Source organism: Ceratotherium simum, chromosome 8, assembly GCF_057802395.1.
Source record: "Ceratotherium simum simum isolate JZ-2026a chromosome 8, ASM5780239v1, whole genome shotgun sequence".
NCBI classification, from domain to species: Eukaryota; Metazoa; Chordata; class Mammalia; order Perissodactyla; family Rhinocerotidae; genus Ceratotherium; species Ceratotherium simum.
Window position 1 is genome coordinate 17,633,477 of NC_141907.1, and position 22,296 is coordinate 17,655,772.

Sequence of the window (22,296 nt, forward strand, 5' to 3'; positions counted from 1 at the left end):
TGACTATCTGTTGACATGTGATCCAGTACTAACCTGCCCCCAACCAATCTTCCAGCTGATGGCAGTTGTGAAAGTGAGCCCAGGAGACACCTGCAGAAGAACTGCCCAACTGGACCCAGCCCAAATGGCCAACCCACAGTATTGCAGGCTAATAAATGATTGTTGTTTTAAGCCACTAATAGTGTGGGTGGTTTATTATACAGCAAAATCTAACTGATATACCCCTTCTTACAAAAAGAAAAACAAATAGAAGACAAAGTTTTTGAAGTCAATTTTGGCAGTGCTCAAACTTTACCACACTCTTGGATTATTTCATATTTTTCATTTCAGAACTTGACTTAAATGGTAAACATATTCGTATAGAGCCAAGAGGATTCTAGAATTTTCATCCTACCTAATCAAGTGCCACTGAGGGATGTTACTCATTCAGGAGGAAAAAAAATAAAAAGAGAACAAAATACTTTCTAGAAATAAACATGAAAAAAACAGGCAATTGGAAAAAACATCTATGACATTTAGTTTTGACTTTTACAAAGGAAGTTCACTTGCATTATTGAAAATTTAAGTTTACCATGGTAACTGCTTCCTCACACATCACTTTTATTCCCAAGAAAGGTATTTGTAGAGAATGAAGCAAACTTTACCAGAATATGAAATTTCCCATCACAAGGTTTATGTAAGGTACTTCAAAGTCCTATCATTAGGCTGCTTTTATATAAAATTTATTTATTACCCTTATGATAATTAACATTGTTCCCACATGAGTGAAGATAATGACATAAAGCGTGTGAATATGCTTTAAAAACTAAGACTATGAACTATTACATATTGTTATTATAACAACAATAATATTATATTGAGGAGAATTCCATTATCTAGACTCATTCACTGATTTATTTAACATAAGAGTACCTACTCTGCCAGGTGCATAGTTCAGTATCACAGATGTTGAAATTAATAAGGTAGATAATGCCCTGCTCTCATGGAAACTACTTTTCAGCAGGGAGAACAAGATAATTTCTGGTATTTACAGGTTTTGTGAAGAAAACAAAACAGGAAAATGTGAAAGATCATGATGGATAATTTAGAATGAGGAATCAGGGACCTCTTAGGGAGGTGACATTTAAGATGAGACCTGAATGAAAAGAAAGAGCCAATCATGTAAATTTTAAGGAGGGAGGATAGCAAGTTCAAAGGACCTAGAGTGGGAATGAAATTGGCCTTTTCGGATTCCAAAAGGAGGCCAGCAGGACTGATACCTAGCAAGCTAAAAGGAAAGTGCTAAGAGATAAGATTAGAAAGGTATAGAGTGATATATAGAACATATAGAGTCTCACAAGCCATTAGATTTCATTCAGATCTTATCCTAAATGTCCATGTACAGCTGAAATCCACAAAAGTCATTTTTGACCGAGGTATATGGGGATTTTGTCTGCCAAAGGAACTATTCAACTTGGAAAATCCACCATAAGCATACAAGAAATAAGGATTTGTTAACTAAAGCAATGCAATGACTTCATACTGACTACACTAAATGAGTAAGAATTCAGAAATATTTGGACAGGCAGACTACTTCCATAAAAGGTGTACCATCCTAGTTAAAATCCTTTAAATATTTCCTAGACTCTTCCCACCCAGATATCTTGGTCTTAGTATATTCATGTATATTCATGTATTAACAGAACAGCAACAACAACAAAAAGCACAGAACTAGTCAATGAAGAGGTTATTTTTTTTTTAAATAACTTATTCAAACTAGTCTAAGAGAAAAGCTATAGGACTTAATTGAAATTAAGAGAATGGTTACTGAAATAAGACTGCTTTAGTAAATTAGTGTTCAAACACATTAAAAATATCACATGTGGAAAGAAAATAAGGAGGAATAAAAATTTGCAAGTAATATAAAGTCCAATGACTCTATTAAAAACCAAGTAATTGTAAATTAGAGAAAACTCTTTGCTATAAATAACAAAAGATAATTTATTTCTTCTAAATTAACTACATAAATTATATCATTTACATATAACGAAAATTGAGTGAACAAGTAGAAATGGTTATGTTTTAGCTGAAGAGAGTTCAAGAGTTTGAGATTTAAAGCAAATACTGAAAACCTATATATGATGACAGAAGCAACCTCAATAGAATTTTTTGAGTCTGTCTGCACAATAGAAAAAAATGTTTAAAATATACAGAACTGAATAATATCAGAAATAAATTACCATGGAAATGAATTTGAATAAACTGGTGTGTAGTTTTATTGCTTCCAATGTGCAATATTTTGGTAGTGTAATTGATCCCCTCATAAAAAGTAAACAAGACTATATCTTACAATAATAATCCAATTAGTCAATAACACAAATGTATATAAGCAATAAAATTTAAAAACAAACAATAAATTCAACTGCATTGGAATATTTCACACTAAATAGGTGCTCTATAAAATCTACAGTATACTGCAAAAAAAAATGGTTACAATTTGTGCATCTCAAATTTCTTCTTAGTAGAAATTCATAAAACTGTGTTTAACTCCCATAATCAACTCGTGAGAAAAAAAATAAGAAGGAAGCAATACAGGAGACTTAGGAACAAAGCAAAAGAAACAGAATTTAAAAAATACTTCTTTGGGGACTTCAACGTCTAACAGTATAGAAGAAACAATCATAATGCTTAATAAAATACTGAAAAAAATTTCTAACGTACCAATGAATTGAAACAAAGGAAGAATTTCAGACAGGCCCAAAACAAAGTCAAGCAGAAACTAGTAGGTAATTAAGCACCAAAGTTTGCTTTCCTCCTGAGGGTTTCTGATGAATTCCAGAAAACTTAAGATTCTTTGAAAGATGTCCAGAGGACAGGAAACCTCTGCATAAATACAGAACCACAAACTTGGAGAAGAAAGAGTCTTGCCACACAAAACAGGATAACAAGGAAACTTGCCTGTTTTGAATTTGTCACTGGGTTGAGGGGAAATAAATAAATAAACCCTCCTGAGAATTCATAACCACAAGTTGGACCTCATATGGATTCAGTCTAAATTTACACTACAGTGCCATAAAGAAAATAGCAAGCCACAGTTTGAATTTAGAGTGTTCCAGGTGTGGCGATGCTCCCTGACGTCTGAAATAACAAACGAAAGCTTTCTCTAGAGAAAATGCCTTCCACCCAGTCCTCAAAGAATGCCCATATATAAAGGCTGAAGCAAAATGAACAGCTCTAAGTTAAAAACAAGAAAAAAAGCACCGTTAAGGAGAGTCGGGGGGAAAAAAAAGACTGTAGAATCAGACCCACAAATACTTCACTTACTAGAACTACCTCCACAGGATGCTAAATATATATATGTTAATACCATTAAAAAATAAATTTTTAAAATATGACTTAGAAGTAAGAGACACATTTTTTAAAATTGTGAGTATATTTTAAAAATCTAACAGAATTTCTATAAATAATATATACTTGAAATTAATTCTCAATGAAAAGACTAAACAGATTAGAACTGGTAAACTGGGAAGCAGTATCAAAGAATTCACCCTAATGGAAGCACAGAAAAACAAAGAGATGGGAAATAAAAAAAAAAAAAAAAACAGATAAGATACACCAAGGTAAAATATGAAGCTCTCTGACACACACATAACTGAATTTCCAGAAAAAGATAACTGAGAGAATGGAGAAGCAATCATATTCAAAGAGATAACAGAAATTTCCAAAAGTGTCGAAACACATGAATCCTGAACTCTAGAAAGACATATAAATTGAAGCAATATAAATAAAAAGAAACCAATTCCTAGACACATATAGTGAACTTAGGAAACACTGAAGACAAGGACAAGATCTTAAAGCAGAAAAAAGAAAAGACAAAAGAAAAAGGAAGAGACTTAGGGCTGGACAGCAATTAGAATGATGACTGACTTCTAAACAATCATACAATCAGCATGAAATATCTTCCAAATGCGGAGAGGGAAAAAAATCAAATAAAATTCTATACTCAGTTCTATTGTCCAAAACCAAAAGCAAATCAGTGAAATTTCAGACAAAAGCCAAAATAGAGAGTTTACCATAAACATATACTAAAACAATCACAGATATACTTAAGAATGAAGAAAAATGATACCAGATGGGAACTTTGAAATACAATAAGAAAAGAAGGGAAATATATGAGTTAATATTTTGGTAACTCTGCAAAAATACACATGAAGGAAATGGAAGATGGAATGAAAATAGAGGAAAAAATAAGGCTGACATTGCAAAGGGAGGATGGCCATTAAAGTGCCCTTAGATCCTTGTGTAGCTCCAAAAGATGGGGACACATATTTCTTAATCTTAAATTTTGTTAATTAGGAATAGTGAACTGTAAAAGTAACTACTAGAAGAATGGAAATTGAGTGTAAAACTTCCAAACAGCCAGAGGAAAAAAAATGAAATAAAAAAAGGAAAAAATATCTAAAAGAAAACAATAAAGAGTAAATAAAGGAAAGAAAAGAAAATAGGAAAAAAGGAATAAGAAAATTCACAAATAATATAGAAACAAACCCAAATACTTCAGCAAAGTAAATAGAAATGAATGAAAGAATCCCAGCTATATGCTGCATACATGAGACATATCTAAAACATAACCTCAAATGGTTGAAAGCAAAGATTTTGAAATCAATTGATCAATCGAGCAAAACACAAACCACAAGAAAACTGGTATAGCTATATTATTAGTAAAGAAAATAGGCTGTAAGGGATGGAAAGCACTGTTAAAGGTAAAGAGAAGGACAATATAATGATATGCACCCCAATAACACAACCCCATAACATATAAAGCAAAAATTAATGGAATTACATGGTAATACTGAAAAAGTTTGTGGTGTCTTAGAAATTTAAATATCAGGCAGACAGAAATTGTTCAAGCTACAGAAGATTTAAGCAACACAATGAACAAGCTTGCTCAAATGTATATACGTTGAACGACACATCTAACAGTGAGAATATTTTTCACATGGAACATTTACACATACACACAAAGATCAATATTCTCCATGTTTTGATGGATTGGCATCATACAGTATAGAGTATATACCATATTCTCTAATCACAAAGTAATTAAACTAGGAATCAATAACAAAAAGTAACTAGAAAAACTACCTACATTTGGAAAATTTAAAGCAGTACAAATCACTCATTGGTCCAAGTAGAAATCATTAGGAAATTAGATGATGTTTAAAACCTGACATTAGATATCAAAACTTGGTGGATCCAATTAACATGGTATATACAGAAAGGTTGGGAAAAGTTCAGAATTAATGAGCTCAACATCAACTTAAGAATTTAGAGCAAGAACAACAGACTAATGATTAAAGAACATAGGAGGTAGGAAAAAGAAGGAAAGAATAAAGAATAGAAATTGACAAAATTGAAAACAAACAGATGACTGAGAAGATCATAAAAGCAACAACAAAATAATCCTAGCAAAGAAGGGACTTTCTTTTTCTCCTACATCTTTTTTTCCCGAGTTTTATTAAGGAATAATTAACAAATATAGTTGTACATATTTAAAGTGTACAACATGATGATTTGATATATATTGTGAAACGATTACCAAGATCAAGTTAATTAACACATTCATCACCTCACATAGTTAACTCTTTTTGTGTGTGTGATGAGAACTCTTAAGATCTACTCTCAGCAAATTTCAAGTATGCAATTAACAATAGTCATCATGCTGTACATTAGATCCTCAGAACGTATTCATCTTATAGCCGAAAGTTTGTACCCTTTGATGAACATCTCCCCATTTCCCCACCCTCCAGCCCCTGGCAATCACCATTCTACTGTTTCTCTAAGATATGCTTTTTTTTTTTTTTCTTTTTAAGATTCCACATATAAATGATACCATACTATATTCCTCTTTCTCTATTTCATATTTCATTTAGCATAATGCCCTCCAGGTTCATCCATGTTTTTGCAAATGGCAGGATTTCCTTCATTCTCATGGCTGAATAATATTGCATTGTATATATACACAAAAATTTTTTTTTTTTTTGGTGAGGAAGATCAGCCCTACACAAAATCTCCTTTATCCATTCACCTGTCAACACTTAGATTTGTTTCCATATCTTGGCTATTGAGAATAATGCTACAATGAACATAGGAGTGCAGATATCTCTTCTAGACACTGATTTTGTTTTCTTTGGATATATATCCAGGAATGAGACTTCTGGATTATATGGTAGTCCTATTTTTAACTTTTTGAGGAACCTCCATTCTCTTTTCCACAATGGCTATACCAAACTACATTCCCACAAACAGGGGACAGTGGTTCTTTTTTCTCCACATCCTGACCAACATTTGTTATCTCTTGTCTTTTACAATAACAGCCATCTTGACAGGTGTGAGGTGATATCTTATTGTCATTTTGAATTGCATTTCCCTGATGATTAGTGATGTTGAGCAATTTTCACATATCTGTTGGCCATTTGTGTATCTTCTTTGGAAAATTGTCTATCCAGGTCCTTTGCCTGTGTTTTAATCAGATTATTTGTTTTTTTTACTATTAAGTTGTATGAGTTCTTTATACATTTTGTATATTCACCCCTTATCAAATGTATATTTGCAAGTATGTTTTCTTTCCATAGGTTGCCTTTTCATTTTACTGATTGTTTGCTTTGCTATGCAGTAGTTTTTTAAGTTTTATGTAGCTGCATTTGATTATTTTAGCTTGTGTTGCCTATGCTTTTGGCATCATATCCAAAAAAAGCATTGCTAAGACCAAAGTCAGGAAGCTTTTTCTCTGTTTTCCTTTTGGAGCTTTAAGGTTCAAAGCCTAACATTTAAGTCTTTAATCCATTTCAAGATAATTTTTGTGAGCAGTGTAAGGCAGGGGTCCAGTTTCATTCTTTTGCATGTCGATATCCAGTTTTCCCAACACCGTTTATTGAAGAGACTATTTCCCTATTGTGTGTTCTTGGCACCCTTGACAAATATTAGTTGTCCATATATGTGTGGGTTGATTTGTGGGCTTTCTATTCTGTTCCATTGGTCTATGTGCCTGTTTTTGTGCCAGTGCCATACTGTTTTGATTACCACAAATCAATTAATATAATATACCACATTAACAGAATGAAGTATAAAAATCATATAGTCATTCCAATAGATAAAGAAAAAGCATTTGACAAAATTCAACATCCTTTCATGATAAAAACTCTCAACAAATTAGGTATAGAAGGAATGTACCCCAACATAGTAAAGGCAAACCCACAGCTAACATCATACTCCATGGTGAAAAGCTAAAAGTCTTTCCTTTAAGATCAGGAATAAGGCAAAGATACACACTCTAACCACTATTCAACATAGTACTGGAAGTCCTAGCCAGAACAATTAGGCAAGGAAAAGAAATAAAAGGCATCCAAATCGGAAACGAAGTAAAATTATCTCTGCTTGCAGATGATATAATCTTATATATAGAAAATCCTAAAGACTCTATCAAAAAACTGTTAGAATAGATGGATTCAGTAAAGTTGCAGGATATAAAATCAACATAGAAATATCAGTTGTGTTTCTATACACTAACAATGAACTATCTGTCCTCATCAGAAGAAAGAAAATAAAAAATATTTCTTTAACTATGTATGGTGACAGATGTTAACTACACTTATTGTGGTGATCATTTTGCAATGTATACAAATATCAAATCATTATGTTGTACACTTGAAACTAATATAATGTTATATGTCAATTACATCTCAATAAAAAAACAATACACTATCTGAAAGAGAAATTAAGAAAGCAAGCTTATTTACAATAGCATCAAAAACAACCAAATATTAAGAAATAAATTTAACTAAGGAGGTAAAAGACCTGTACAATGAAAACTATAAGACATTGATGAAATAAAAAGTATCTGTCCAACGTCTTAGAGTTTTCATTGATGATAAAAGAGGACACAAATAAATGGAAAAATATCCTGTGTTCATGGATTGGAAGAATTAATACTGTTAATATGTCCCTATTACCCAAAATGGTCTACAGATTCAATGAAATCTCAATTAAAATTTCAATGGCATTTTTCACAGAAATAGAAAAAACAATCCTAAAATTTGTATGGAACTAAAAAAGATCCCAAATAGCCAAAGTAATCTTGAGAGAGAGTAACAAAGCTGGAAGCATCACATTTCCTAAATTCAAACTATGCTACAAAGCTTTAGTAATCAAAATAGAAGGACTTTCTGAAACAGATAAATGACATTTACACAAGCCTACAGTGAACAGTCCCCATAATGGTGAAATGTGAGATGTTAAAATCATTCCTTTAAGACTAGGGAAGAGATAACACCCGGTATCATCACTTCTATTCTGTATTGTAACGGAGGTCTTAGCCAGAGCAATAAGACAATAAACTAAACTACACCAAGCTAAAACAAATAATAAAATTAAATATTTGGAGAAGCATTATTTGCAGATGATTTGTCTACATAGACTGCATACACACAAATATACAGATAAATAAATCTCTTATTAATTCTTATTAAGTAATGGTAAAAAATCAATAAAAAATTTAATTACATTTCATTTATATAAACCAGCCAAAGCCAGAAAACTTCTATATTGAGGAATGATACCTTTTAGGCTAGGAAGAAAAGCAACAAAATTCCTAGAAGTAAATCTAACAAAAGATATATAAACCTTAATTAAGAAAATAAAATTTTGTTGAAAGGTAATTAGGACATAAATAAGTGAATGAAGATTCCATGTTCATGTACAGGAGATTCAATAAATCTCAATAGCATTTTCCAAGGAACTTAAAAAACTTCTTCTAAAATTTATATGGAAAAGAATGGAGACAAGACTAGTCAAGACACACTTGAGGAAGAACAAAGTAGAAAACTTGCTCTGCTGTAAATAAAGATTTTTTATAAAGGTATGTTCATTAAAGTATTGTGGCACTGGCACAAGGATGGACAGAACGACATGGCAAGCCCAGAGACAGACCCAGCACTACATAGAGACAGGGTGAGATCTGCGGATTGAAGGAGAGAGGATGGTCCTTGGGCAACTAATTATCCACATGGGGGAAAGATAAATTTGAAACCCTTCTCAACCCAAAACAATTCAGGAAGAATCAAATTCATAAACACGAAAGGCAAATTTTTAAAAGTTTTAGGAAAAAAATACATAAAAATATCACTACAACCTTAGAATAGAATGAGATTTTTTAAACAAAAGTGTAAACCATAAAAGATAGTGATAAATTATACTACATAAAAGTTAAAAAAGAGTGAAAAAAACAAAGCAGAGATGATATAAGGCTAGTTACACTAATATTTGACTAATTTGGTAAACTCAATAATTAACGTGAAAAACAGACAACCCACAAGAAGAAACAAATGACCTGAATAGGCCTATATCTATCAAATAAATTAGACCAATAACTAATAACCTTCCAAAACAGAAAGCACTAAGCCCAAAAGTGTTCACTGGTGAATTCTACCGAATGTTTAATGAAGAAATTATACCAATTTTCTATAATCTCTTTCAGAGGATAGAAGCAGAGGGAATACTTCCTAACCCATTCTGTGAGGCCAGCATTACCCTAATACCAAAATGAGACAAAGATATTACAAAAAAATGAAACTACAGACCAATATCTCTCATGAATATAGATACATGTTGGCTCAACATCAGAAAATCAAGCAATGTAATCCATCACATCAAAACACTAAAAAAAGAAAAAATCACATGATCATATCAATAAATGCAGAAAAAGAATTTGACAAAATCTAACACCTATTCATGATAAAAACCCTCAGTAAACTAGGAATAGAAAGGAACTTTCTCAACTACATGACATCTACACAAAATCTACACCTAACATACTTAATGGTGAGAAACTCAAAGCTTTCCCACTAGCAAAAATAATCCCTTCAACAAATGGTGCTGGAAGAAATAGACATCCATGTGCAAAAAAAAAAAAAATGAATCTAGACACAGACCTTATACATTTGTCAAAATGGATCATAGACTTAAAAGTAAAATGCAAAACCATAAAACTCCTAGAAGATTACACAGGAGAAAACCTGGATGACCCTGGCTATAGTGATGCCTGTTTTAAATACACCACCAAAGATGCAACCCATGAAAGAAATAATTGATAAGCTGGACTTCATTAAAATTTAAAGCATCTGCTTTGCAAAAGACTATGTCAAGAGAATTAGAAGACAAGTGACAGGCTGGGAGAAAGTATTTGCAAAAGACACATCTGATAAAGGACTGTTATGCAAAATATACAAAGAACTCTTAAAACTCATCAGTAAGAAAACAAACAAGCTGATGAAAAAATAGGCCAAAGATCTTAACAAACACTTCACCAAAGAAGGCATACACAGGGCAAATAAGCATATTAAAACATGCTCTATATAATATGTCATCAGGAAAATGCAAATTGAAACAACACTGAGATACCACTACACACCTATTAGAATGGCCAAAATCTGGAACGCTGACAACATGAAATGCTGAAAGGATGTGGAGCAACAGGAACTCTCATACATAGCTGGTGGGAATGCAAAATGGTGCAGCCACTTCAAAAGAGAGTTGGGAGGTTTCTTACAAAACTAAACATACTCTTACCATGTGATCCAGCAGTCACATTCTTTGGTATTTACCCAAAGGAGTTGAAAACTTATATCCATACAAAAACCTACATAGGGATGTTTATAACAGCCGGAAAAGGCTATATCCTGTATGATTCCAACTATATGACATTTTGGAAAAGGCAAAACTATAGAGAGAGTAAAGAGATCAGTGGTTGCCAGGGGTGAGGTGGGTGAGAGATGAACAGGCAGAGCACAGAGGATTTTTAGGGCAGTGAAAATATTCTGTAGGATACATAGTAAGGGATATATGTCATTATACATTTGTCCAAACCCATAGAATGTACAATAGACGAGAGTGAACCGTTAAGGTAAACTATGGAATTTGGGTGACTATGTATCAATGTAGGTTCATCCTCAGTTAAAAAAAAAAATGCATCTTTCTGTTGAGTGATGTTGATATTGGGGGAGGCTCTGCATGTGTGGGGATAGGGGATATATGGGAAATAAAGTTTTCAAAAAAGACAACAGAAAATTTTAAGTGGCCTATCAAATAAAAAGATGGTCAATCTCATTAGCAATTTGGTAAATGTAATTTAACTATGAAATACCATTGTATAACTACTAACAACATCAAAAATTTAACACTGTCTAATGGTAAGCACAGATGACCATGTGAACCAATCCAAGCTTTCAACAATTATGGGTGGCAGGGAACGGGAATAAAATGGTGCAAAAACTTTGGAAAACATTTTAGCATTATATACGAAGTTTAACATTTTCATACCCTATATAACTCAGTAACTCTTTCCTAAAGAAACGTTTGCACATATGCATCAAGGGACATGCATGACAATGATCTTGGCTGTTTGTAATAAAAAAGACCAGAAGCAAATCAAATTTCAATCAAGAAGAGAATGATAAATGGAATGAGGCATACTTATTCAATACTGAAAATGAATGAACCACAGGTAATAGCTTCAGCATAGACTGACCTCAAAAACATAGTATTTAGCATATAAAACAGTCACAAAATAATACATATAGTATAACAACTTTACACAGTTCAACTATGTATAAGCAAAACTAAAAATATATTGCTTATGGATACAAGCATATGTGGTAAAACTATAAGAAAATCAAGGCAAAATTCAGGGCAGTGGTTACTTTGGGGGATCTACTGGTAGCAAATCAGTGAGGGGCACACAGAGGGTTCCTAAATTACCTGCTATGCTTTACTTTTGAGCTTGGAAAATGAATACACAGATTTTCATTTTGGCAATCTTTAATTTATATTTCATTTATGTATTACATATTTTATAACAAAAAATTTTAAATTACAGAGAGAGATAAATATGAAGGATTGGGCTGCACCTCTTGATGACAAGCCTTTTCTTCTTTAGACACCCTGAGAAAACTCAATTATTGTACGTCAACAGCTTTTGCCTGAAAGTAGAAAGAGCAGAAAGGAGATAATTGCCTCACCTTTCTCTGTGATTGGGATGCTATAGCCTGCTGGGAAAAGCCAGGTGTTCAACAGTGCCAAGAGATGTCCTATTTTTCAAAGTTTTAACCCAAGATAACGGTGTTTACACTTCCCTCATTTTATTCTACTTCAGTGTACATTTCCAGGAAAAAAACACATCTTTTCAAAAAAATCACAAAACATGGTTATTGGTAAATTCACAGTTAACTAGATCTCTAATCACAATGTTTTAACATGACACCTTATCTCATACTGTAAAAGCTACTGTTTCCCAAAGGAAATGGAAATGTTCTTAGGGAAGGAGGAATGGAAAGTTCCTTGTCACTCTCTTATAGAAGCAAAGGAGCTTCTTCCCAGAAAACCCCAGCACATGTTTCCTGGGCTCAACTACTTCCAGGGCTCTGAAAACAGCTTGGTGGTTGGAGCCTAGGATATACTGATGGCCTTAATCCAGCAGCTAGGTGGATTTATTTTCCCCCGAAGTGCAGAGGTTTTGTGAGGAAGATTTGGAAGCTCAAACACAAACTGAGATAAATACCAAGAGGAAGGGGCAAAGATACCGAATAGACCAAAAAATCAACAACCACCCACTTTGAGAGTTTCTGGAGGTTTTCTCTTTCTCCCCCACAGCTCACAGGCATAATTAAATAATTAAGTTATGATATGTCCATAGAAGTGTTCAAAATGAGTTTGCTCCCCAAATTTAAATTCATTTAATTGAGACGGTGCAAAGACAGAAAGAAAATTTTATAAATTGGATTTCTGGATCCTGAATAATCCAAAGTTGATTATCTCCCACTGCTAGTGAATAGGCTTTTCTTAGAAATTTCATCAATATTTCCACCAAAAGAACGTCTTCAATTCTTTTGTGCAGCACTGGGCCAATTATCTCCAGGCACATTTTTCTCCCTATTCCTGTCATTTTGTGGAATTACATTAAATTTTGCTAAAAGAACTTCATATATAATTAATTAGGACAAAAATAATTCATTACTCACTTAAGTGCTATAAAATATTGAATACAAAATTTAAGGATGAAAAAGCAATTTCTAGTTCCCATACTTTACTCCAGGTAATAAGGCCTGCATCTTCTGCTATACAGTGGAAAAGGAAATAGTCCATCTGATTATTTCCTTTCAGAGTCCAGAATGCAGAATGATGAGGGAAAATTCTTTTTATCCTCAAACTTCCTGGACCAGCAGTGACTAAGAGGAACCCATGAAAATGACATGAAGAAAAGTCAGGAGACCGAGGTGCCACGCCTTCTGGCAACCTAATTATTTTTGTGGTCTTGAAAAATCACTCAAACTCTCATACTGTAAAAGTAGGGCTATTGCCAAAGGTGATCTTTTTTTTTTTAAAGATTTTATTTATTTATTTATTTTCCCCCCAAAGCCCCAGTAGATAGTTGTATGTCATAGCTGCACATCCTTCTAGTTGCTGTATGTGGGACACGGCCTCAGCATGGCCGGAGAAGCAGTGTGTCGGTGCGCGCCCGGGATCCGAACCCGGGCCGCCGGCAGCGGAGGGCGTGCACTTAACCGCTAAGCCACGGGGCCAGCCCGCCAAAGGTGATCTTAAGGCCCCTTCCTGAACTGGTAGTACATGGGCCTACATGACTCTCCCACTGGGACAGCGGTGCGAGGGCGTGGTCTCATGGAGAACCTTCTCATCTCAGCAAAGTAAGAGTGAAATTTCTTCCTTAATGAGTTTCTTCTATGTATTCCGGTCACCTGCTGGTCTATCATCATTTTATATCTACCAATATGCAATACTATAATTACACAACTCTTTTACAAATTCATACTGGACTATATTTCAAATGCTGATATCACTTTAAAGATCATTCAGCCATCAGCATCAAGTTCTGTGCTGAACCTCCCACCACTTCTCTTTGGCAAGTGCAAAAAGGTGTACATTTATATCTATAGGGAAGTAAATACAGTTTTAGGCTGTAGGTCCTTAAAGTTAAAAAAAAAAAAGACTACAAAATTTTCTGCCCATATTACACTTGATCAATAAAAATAATGAACAAAATTACTCTTGAATATCTCATATTCCCATTATTCATGATAGTTACATGATATTACTGCAGTACATGATTTTCTGTGAACTCCTCTCACTCAAATAGTCCAGTTACTTAAGATACAGTAAGAAGGAGAAAAAGTCATTTTTAAGGACACAATTGAGTTCCTTGAATTACATTAAAATTATCCTTTAGAAGGCAGTATGCCTCTAACGGTTTTGATGAAGATAAAATGCTCTGTTTCTTTGAAACATATTCTCTCAACACTGAGTTTTATTAAATTTAAAAGTTATTCAGTATATATAAATGGATAAATATCCTAGCATTTACATTCATATGGAAAATGTATTTGAATGAATAAATCAAAACTGAAGTTTTGGGGGAGAGGAGTCAAGATGGCGGCATAGGCAGACTCTGAACTCACCTCCTCCCGTGGACACAGCCAATTTACAACTACTCGTGGAAAAATTACCCCTGAGACACAACTGAAAACTGGATAAGAGGAACTCCTGCAACAACGGACAATCCTAACTGAGGTGGAGGAGGCAGAGACTCCCTTCTGGAGAGGAAAAACGCCGCCTTCACAAGCCGCCAGCTTCATGGCCGCCGGGAGCAGCGCACAGGTATGCAGCCTCCCTGGAGGCAGGGGGCCCTGAGCTGGGAGCGCCGCCGCTGTGGGCATTTTGTGGACCCAGCACAATCGACACCAGTGGCAGAATATCTGACTTTGCCTGCTACTAAAGCATTGGGGAGCACCCCCAGAAAACCCGGTTCACAAAGAAACTAAAACTGGCTCTTAAAGGGCCCGCGCACAAACTGACCCGTTCCAGAAAGCATCCTAAAATCACCAGAAAGAAAGGTGCACAGTGCTTCGGTGACAAGAGACTCACCTAATAGGCCCTGAGTGCATCTCCGTGAGGGGTGAGACCTCTCCAGGGACTGGGACATTGGCGGTGGCCATTGTTGTGGCCTGGTGTGAGTGTGCTGACACAGATGCCATTGGAGTTCTCCCTGAGACCTGCTAGCCCAGGGTCTGCTCCACCTGCTAGAGCACCGATTTAATCCAGCTCAGCTGGGGCAGGCAGCCCACCCTACAGACTGGCCCCACCCAACAACAAACCCTCAGGCAACGTGTGGGCCTGCATAGATTGGTGACTGGATTCTCTACAGCCTGGCAACTGAGCTGACTTGAGCGGGGCAGGGTGTGCACAAGGAGCGGGTGGAGAGTGTGGGGTGGTGGCGGAGTGTGTGGGGCTCCCGCCGTGGAGAGACTGGGTCCGCTTGGGGAAGTCGGGGCGCTCACACGGGGCAGGACTGTGTTGACTGTGTGTGTGGACCTGTGGGCAACAGGGCTTGTCAGCTGCAGAAGACTTGTGCTTCTCAAAGACCCACATAGGAGGTTTGCCCCACCTTCCAAAGCCTGAAACAATTGGGTGCTCCTGTGCCTGAGGCCAGCCCCACCCAGCTGCAATCCTCAGAGAGCTGACAAGAGACCTAATAGGCTAGAGGCTTACTGCAATTGTAAGGCCCTGAGCCTAACAACCTGCCACGCTGGGGGCCTACTCAGTTAAAAGAAATACTGCAACACAGATGTGGTATTAGAACTTGCAGCCAACTGTGCTGGGGCTCCCCACACCTGATAAAGAGACTGAAGGGCCCACAACAACTACAAGCAGCTGAGCATTACAACAGCTGGCCAGGAGCATAACTCAGCCTCCCTGGGCGCCTATAGGGAGAGCTAACAGGCCACAATAGAAGGACACACGTAGCCCACATAGGGGCCACCCCTGGAACATTGAGAACTGAGGGAAGCACACTGGAAGCCTCCTAAGCCATCACTTACATAAGGTCACCTATCCAAGAGCAGGAGACGTAGCTGACCTACCTAATACATAGACACAAGCACAGGGAAAGAGGCAAAATGAGGAGGCAAAAGAATACATTCCAAGTAAGGGAACAGGACAAAACCCCAGAAAAGGAACTAAGTGAAACAGAAATGAGCAACCTACCTGACAGAGAGTTCAAACTAAGAGTGTTAAGGATGCTCACTGATCTGGGGAGAAGAATAGATGAACTCAGTGAGAATGTCAACAAAGAAATGGAAGATATAAAAAGAACCAATCAGAAATGAAGAATACAATACTGGAAATGAAAAATTCATTAGAGGGACTCAAAAGCAGAGTAGAGGATACAGAAGAACGGATCTGTGAGCTGGAAGAAAGACTAGAAGAAATTACCCAAGGTGAACAGGTAAAAGAGAAAAGAATTAAAAAGAGTGAGGACAGTCTAAGGGAACTCTGGGACAACATCAAGCGCACTAACATCCGTGTTATAGGTGTCCCGGAAGGAGAAGAGCGAGACAAGGGGGCAGAGAATCTATTTCAAGAAATAATAGATGAAAACTTCCCTAACCTAAGGAAGGAAACAGACATCCAGGTACAGGAGGCACAGAGAGCCCCAAACAAGATAAACCCAAAGAGGCCCACACCAAGACACATCATAATCAAAATGTCCAGAATTAAAGATAAAGAGAGAATCCTAAAAGCCGCAAGAGAATGTCAAGTTACATACAAAGGAAACCCCATAAGGCTATCAGCTGACTTCTCAGCAGAAACCTTACAGGCTAGAAGAGAATGGCACGATATATTTAAAGTGCTAAAAGGAAAAAACTTACAGCCAAGAATACTCTACCCAGCAAGGTTATCGTTCAAAATGGAAGGAGAGATCAAAATTTTCCCAGATAAGCAAAAATTAAAGGAGTTTGTCACCAAGAAACCAGTGTTACAAGAAATGTTAAAGGGACTGATTTAAGGGGAAAAGAGAAGACCACAAATAGGAAAAATTATCTATTTCCACGATTAGAACGTAATGGATACAAATGCACAAAAAAGAAGTTGGATATGATATCAAAAACATAAAAGGAGGGAGGAGGGGAGTTAAAGAGTACAGCTTTCAGACAGAGGTCAAACTAAAGTGACCATCAATTCTGTATAGAAGAAGTAAGGAACAGAGAAGGACTACTAAAACACTGAGGGAAAAAAAAAAAGTTAAAAAATGGCAGTAAGTACATACTTATCAATAGCTACTTTAAACGTCAATGGACTAAATGCTCCAATTAAAAGGCATAGGGTGGCTGACTGGATAAAAAAACAAGACCCATATATATGCTGCATACAAGAGACACACTTCAGACCTAAAGACACTCACAAACTGAAAGTGAAGGGATGGAAAAAGATACTCCATGCAAATGGCAATGAAAAGAAAGCTGGGGTAGCAGTACTCATATCAGACAAAATAGACTTTAAAACAAAAACTGTAAAACGAGAGAAAGAAGGGCATTACATAATGATCAAGGGAACAATCCAACAAGAGGATATAACACTTGTAAATATCTACGCACCCAATGTAGGTGCACCTAAATATATAAAGCAATTATTAACAGACATAAAAACAGAAATAGACAGTAACACAATAATAGTAGGGGACTTTAACACTCCACTTACACCAATGGATAGATCATCCAAACAGAAGATCAATAAGGAAACATTGGCCTTAAACGACACACTAGAACAGATGGACCTAGTAGATATATACAGAGCATTCCATCCAAAAACCGAAGAATACACGTTCTTTTCAAATGCACATGGAACGTTCTCCAGGATTGATCACATATTAGGCCACAAAACAAGTCTCCATAAATTTAAGAAGATTGAAATAATACCAAGCATCTTTTCTGACCACAACGGTATGAAACTAGAAATCAACTATAGGAAGAAAATCAGAAAAGCCACAAATACATGGAGATTAAACACAATGCTACTGAACAACGATTGGGTTAACTAAGAAATCAAAGAAGAAATCAAAAAATACCTGGAGACAAATGAAAATGAAAATACGACATGCCAGAATTTATGGGATACAGCAAAAGCGGTTCTAAGAGGGAAGTTTATAGCAATACAGGCCTATCTCAACAAACAAGAAAAATCTCAAATAAACAATCTAACAATGCACCTAAAGGAACTGGAAAAAGAAGAACAAACAAAGCCCAAAATCAGTAGAAGAAGGGAAATAATAAAAATCAGAGCAGAAATAAATGAAATGGAGACCAAAAAAACAATAGAAAAAATTAATAAAACCAAGAGCTGGTTCTTTGAAAAGATCAACAAAATTGACAAACCTTTAGCTAGACTCACCAAGAAAAAAAGAGAGAAGGCACAAATAAGTAAAATCAGAAATGAAAGAGGAGAGGTTACAACAGACACCTCAGAAATACAAAAGATTATAAGAGAATACTATGAAAAACTATATGCTAACCAATTCGACAATCTGGAAGAAATGCATAAATTCTTAGAATCATACAACCTCCCAAAACTGGATCAAGAAGAAGTAGAGAATTTGAATAGACCAATCACCAGTAAGGAGATCGAAACAGTAATCAAAAACCTCCCCAAAAATAAAAGTCCAGGACCAGACGGCTTCCCTGGTGAATTCTACCAAACATTCAAAGAAGACTTAATACCTATCCTTCTCAAACTCTTCCAAAAAATTGAGGAGGGGGGGAAGCTCCCTAACTCATTCTACGAAGCTGACATTACCCTGATACCAAAACCAGACAAGGACAACACAAAAAAAGAAAATTACAGGCCAATATCACTGATGAACATCGATGCAAAAATCCTCAACAAAATACTAGCAAATCGCATACAACAATACGTTAAAAAGATTATACACCATGATCAAGTGGGATTTATTCCAGGTATGCAGGGATGGTTTAACATTCGCAAATCAATCAACGTGATACACCACATTAATAAAATGAAGAATAAAAATCACATGATCATCTCAATAGATGCAGAGAAAGCATTTGACAAGATCCAGCATCCATTTATGATAAAAACTCTGAATAAAATGGGTATAGAAGGAAAGTACCTCAACATAATAAAGACCATATATGACAAACCCACAGCTAATATCATCCTCAATGGTGAAAAACTGAAAGCTATCCCTCTAAGAACAGGAACCAGACAAGGATGCCCACTGTCACCACTCCTATTTAACATAGTACTGGAAGTCCTAGCCAGAGCAATCAGGCAAGAGAAAGAAATAAAAGGGATCCAAATTGGAAAGGAAGAAGTGAAACTGTCACTATTTGCAGATGACATGATTTTATATATAGAAAACCCTAAAGAATCCACCAGAAAACTCTTAGAAGTAATAAACGAATATGGTAAAGTTGCAGGATACAAAATCAACATACAAAAATCAGTTGCATTTCTGTACACTAACAACGAAGTAGCAGAAAGAGAAATTAAGAATACCATCCCATTTACAATTGCAACAAAAAGAATAAAATACCTAGGAATAAACTTAACCAAAGAGGTGAAAGATCTGTACACCGAAAACTATAAAACACTGCTGAAAGAAATTGAAGAAGACACAAAGAAATGGAAAGATATTCCGTGCTCTTGGATTGGAAGAATTAACATAGTTAAGATGTCCATACTTCCTAAAGCCATCTATAGATTCAATGCAATCCCTATCAAAGTTCCAACAACATTTTTCACAGAAATAGAACAAAGAATCCTAAAATGTATATGGAACAACAAAAGACCCCGAATAGCTAAAGGAATCCTGAGAAAAAAGAACAAAGCTGGAGGTATCACACTCCTTGATTTCAAAATATACTACAAAGCTATAGTAACCAAAACAGCATGGTACTGGCACAAAAACAGACACACAGATCGATGGAATAGAATCGAAAGCCCAGAAATAAACCCACACATCTATGGACAGCTAATCTTTGACAAAGGAGCCAAGAACATACAATGGGGAAAAGAAAGTCTCTTCAACAAATGGTGTTGGGAAAACTGGATAGCCATATGCAAAAAAATGAAAGTAGACCCTTACCTTACACCATACACAAAAATTAACTCCAAATGGATTAAAGACTTGAATGTAAGACCTGAAACTGTGAAACTTCTAGAAGAAAACATAGGCAGTACGCTCTTCCACATCGGTCTTAGCAACCTCTTTTCAAACACCACATCTGACCGGGCAAGAGAAACAATAGAAAAAATAAACAAATGGGACTACATCAAACTAAAAAGCTTCTGCACAGCAAAGGAAACCATCAACAAAACGAAAAGACAACCTAACAATTGGGAGAAGATATTTGCAAACCATACATCTGATAAGGGCTTAATCTCCAAAATATATAAAGAACTCATGCATCTCAACAACAAAAAAACTACCAACCCAATTAAAAAATGGGCGAAAGACCTGAACAGACATTTCTCCAAAGAAGATATACAGATGGCCAACAGACACATGAAAAGATGTTCAAAATCACTAACTATCAGGGAAATGCAAATCAAAACTACAATGAGATATCACCTCACGCCCGTCAGAATGGCTATAATTAACAAGACAGGAAACAACATGTGTTGGAGAGGTTGTGGAGAGAAGGGAACTCTCATACACTGCTGGTGGGAGTGCAAACTGGTGCAGCCACTATGGAAAACGGTATGGAGATTCCTCAAAAAATCAACGATAGAACTACCATATGATCCAGCTATTCCACTGTTGGGTATTTATCCAAAGAACTTGAAAACACCAATTTGCAAAGGTACATGCACCCCTGTGTTCATTGCAGCCTTATTCACGATAGCCAAGACTTGGAAGCAACCTAAGTGCCCATCAAGGGACAAATGGATAAAGAAGATGTGGTATATATACACAATGGAATACTACTCAGCCATAAGAAACGATGAAATCCAGCCATTTGTGACAACATGGATGGACATTGAGGGTATAATGCAAAGTGAAATAAGTCAGAGGGAGAAGGTCAAATACCGTATGATTTCCTTCATTAAGTAGTAGATAATAACAACAATAAAGAAACACATAGGGACAGAGATTGGATTGGTGGTTACCAGAGGGGAAGGGGGGAGGGAGGAGGGTGAAAGGGATAATTCGGTACATGTGTGTGGTGATGGGTTGTAATTAGTATTTTGGTGGTGAACATGATGTAGTCCATGCAGAAATAGAAGTACAATGATGTACACCTGAAATTTTTACAATGTTATAAACCAATGTTACTGCAATAAACAAAAAATTAAAAAAAAAAAACAAAAACTGAAGTTTTAATAAATAACATTATTTTGTCAGAATTTGCAAGCTATTATTTAAATTAGACAATAATTTATTTGTATTAACATCCATTTGATGCAACCCAACTATTATGAAAATCTGAAGTTAGATATCTCTAAATCTTCTAGAGGAATGATTTTGAAATATACTGTAATATATGTGAGGTGATTCACTTCCTCCATCTTTCCTATAAAAGAGAGAATACCCATACTCTTGTACAAGTACATTCCTTTTTGAAAAATGTGAGCCAATACTGAGCACAGAACCACGTCTGACATGGGACAAGAATAACTGTAGGATAAAGAGCTGTCATATGGGTTATTGTAGAAGTGAGATGCCTTAAATCTTCACTTCAAATTATGTGGAAACTCTCCCTCCCCACTCTGCATCCTAGCACTCTCATGAATTTCAGGACAGTTTCGTTTCCTAGTCAAGGGCTTGCTTCCCATTAACTCTTCGTGCTTTTGTGGAGGCCTCTTCTGTTATTACTGTACTGCACTCCACACTGATTCTTCACCATTCCAAAGAGCCATGAAGAAAAGATCCTTATGCATAGCAGACTTGTAGGCCAGGTTTAGGGTAATGGAGAAGAGCTAGTTATGCTAAGTACAAGCAACAACTTAGAATATTAGATATGACTGAGCTAAAACTCCATCAATCATCCCCACCTTGAGGAATTTCAAGTTGGCTACGGCCCTCCATAGAGCCCAGATATTTTACATTGTTGTAGTTCCTCTATTTCTTCTTTTCACTGTAGAAAACTTTGCATAAACTCCTCTCTGAATTTCCAAATGCCTTTCATTTTATGTGCAGAACTTCATCTCTATATTGTGCCCTGCTCTTCCAGAACATTAATTTTAAGGAGGGTGGGCACTGTTGAAGGAGGCTGAGAGGAGTTAAGATTTCATGTCTCAAATCAAAGTGGCTCATTATGGTACATAGCTGGGTTTCCCTCTGTCTAGCTTACATTTCTCTTTCTAATAACAGCACCTCAATTTTGCTCTGGGAATATGTTGGTGGAGTTGTTAATCGAGGAGTTTTTCTTTCCCAGGCCAATGAGTGAGCAT

General features: G+C 35.9%; 1 long non-coding RNA gene across 2 annotated transcripts in view; it reads right to left on the reverse strand.

Moving 5' to 3' along the window:
* Nucleotides 1-15,127, reverse strand: part of LOC147916407 (uncharacterized) — a 117,084-nt gene extending 101,957 nt beyond the window's left edge. For both annotated transcript variants that reach the window (XR_015552889.1, XR_015552888.1), the window contains exon 1: nucleotides 14,971-15,127. This is a non-coding gene — a long non-coding RNA (uncharacterized LOC147916407). The remainder of the gene's footprint in view (nucleotides 1-14,970) is intronic.
* Between the last annotated feature and the right edge of the window lie 7,169 nt (nucleotides 15,128-22,296).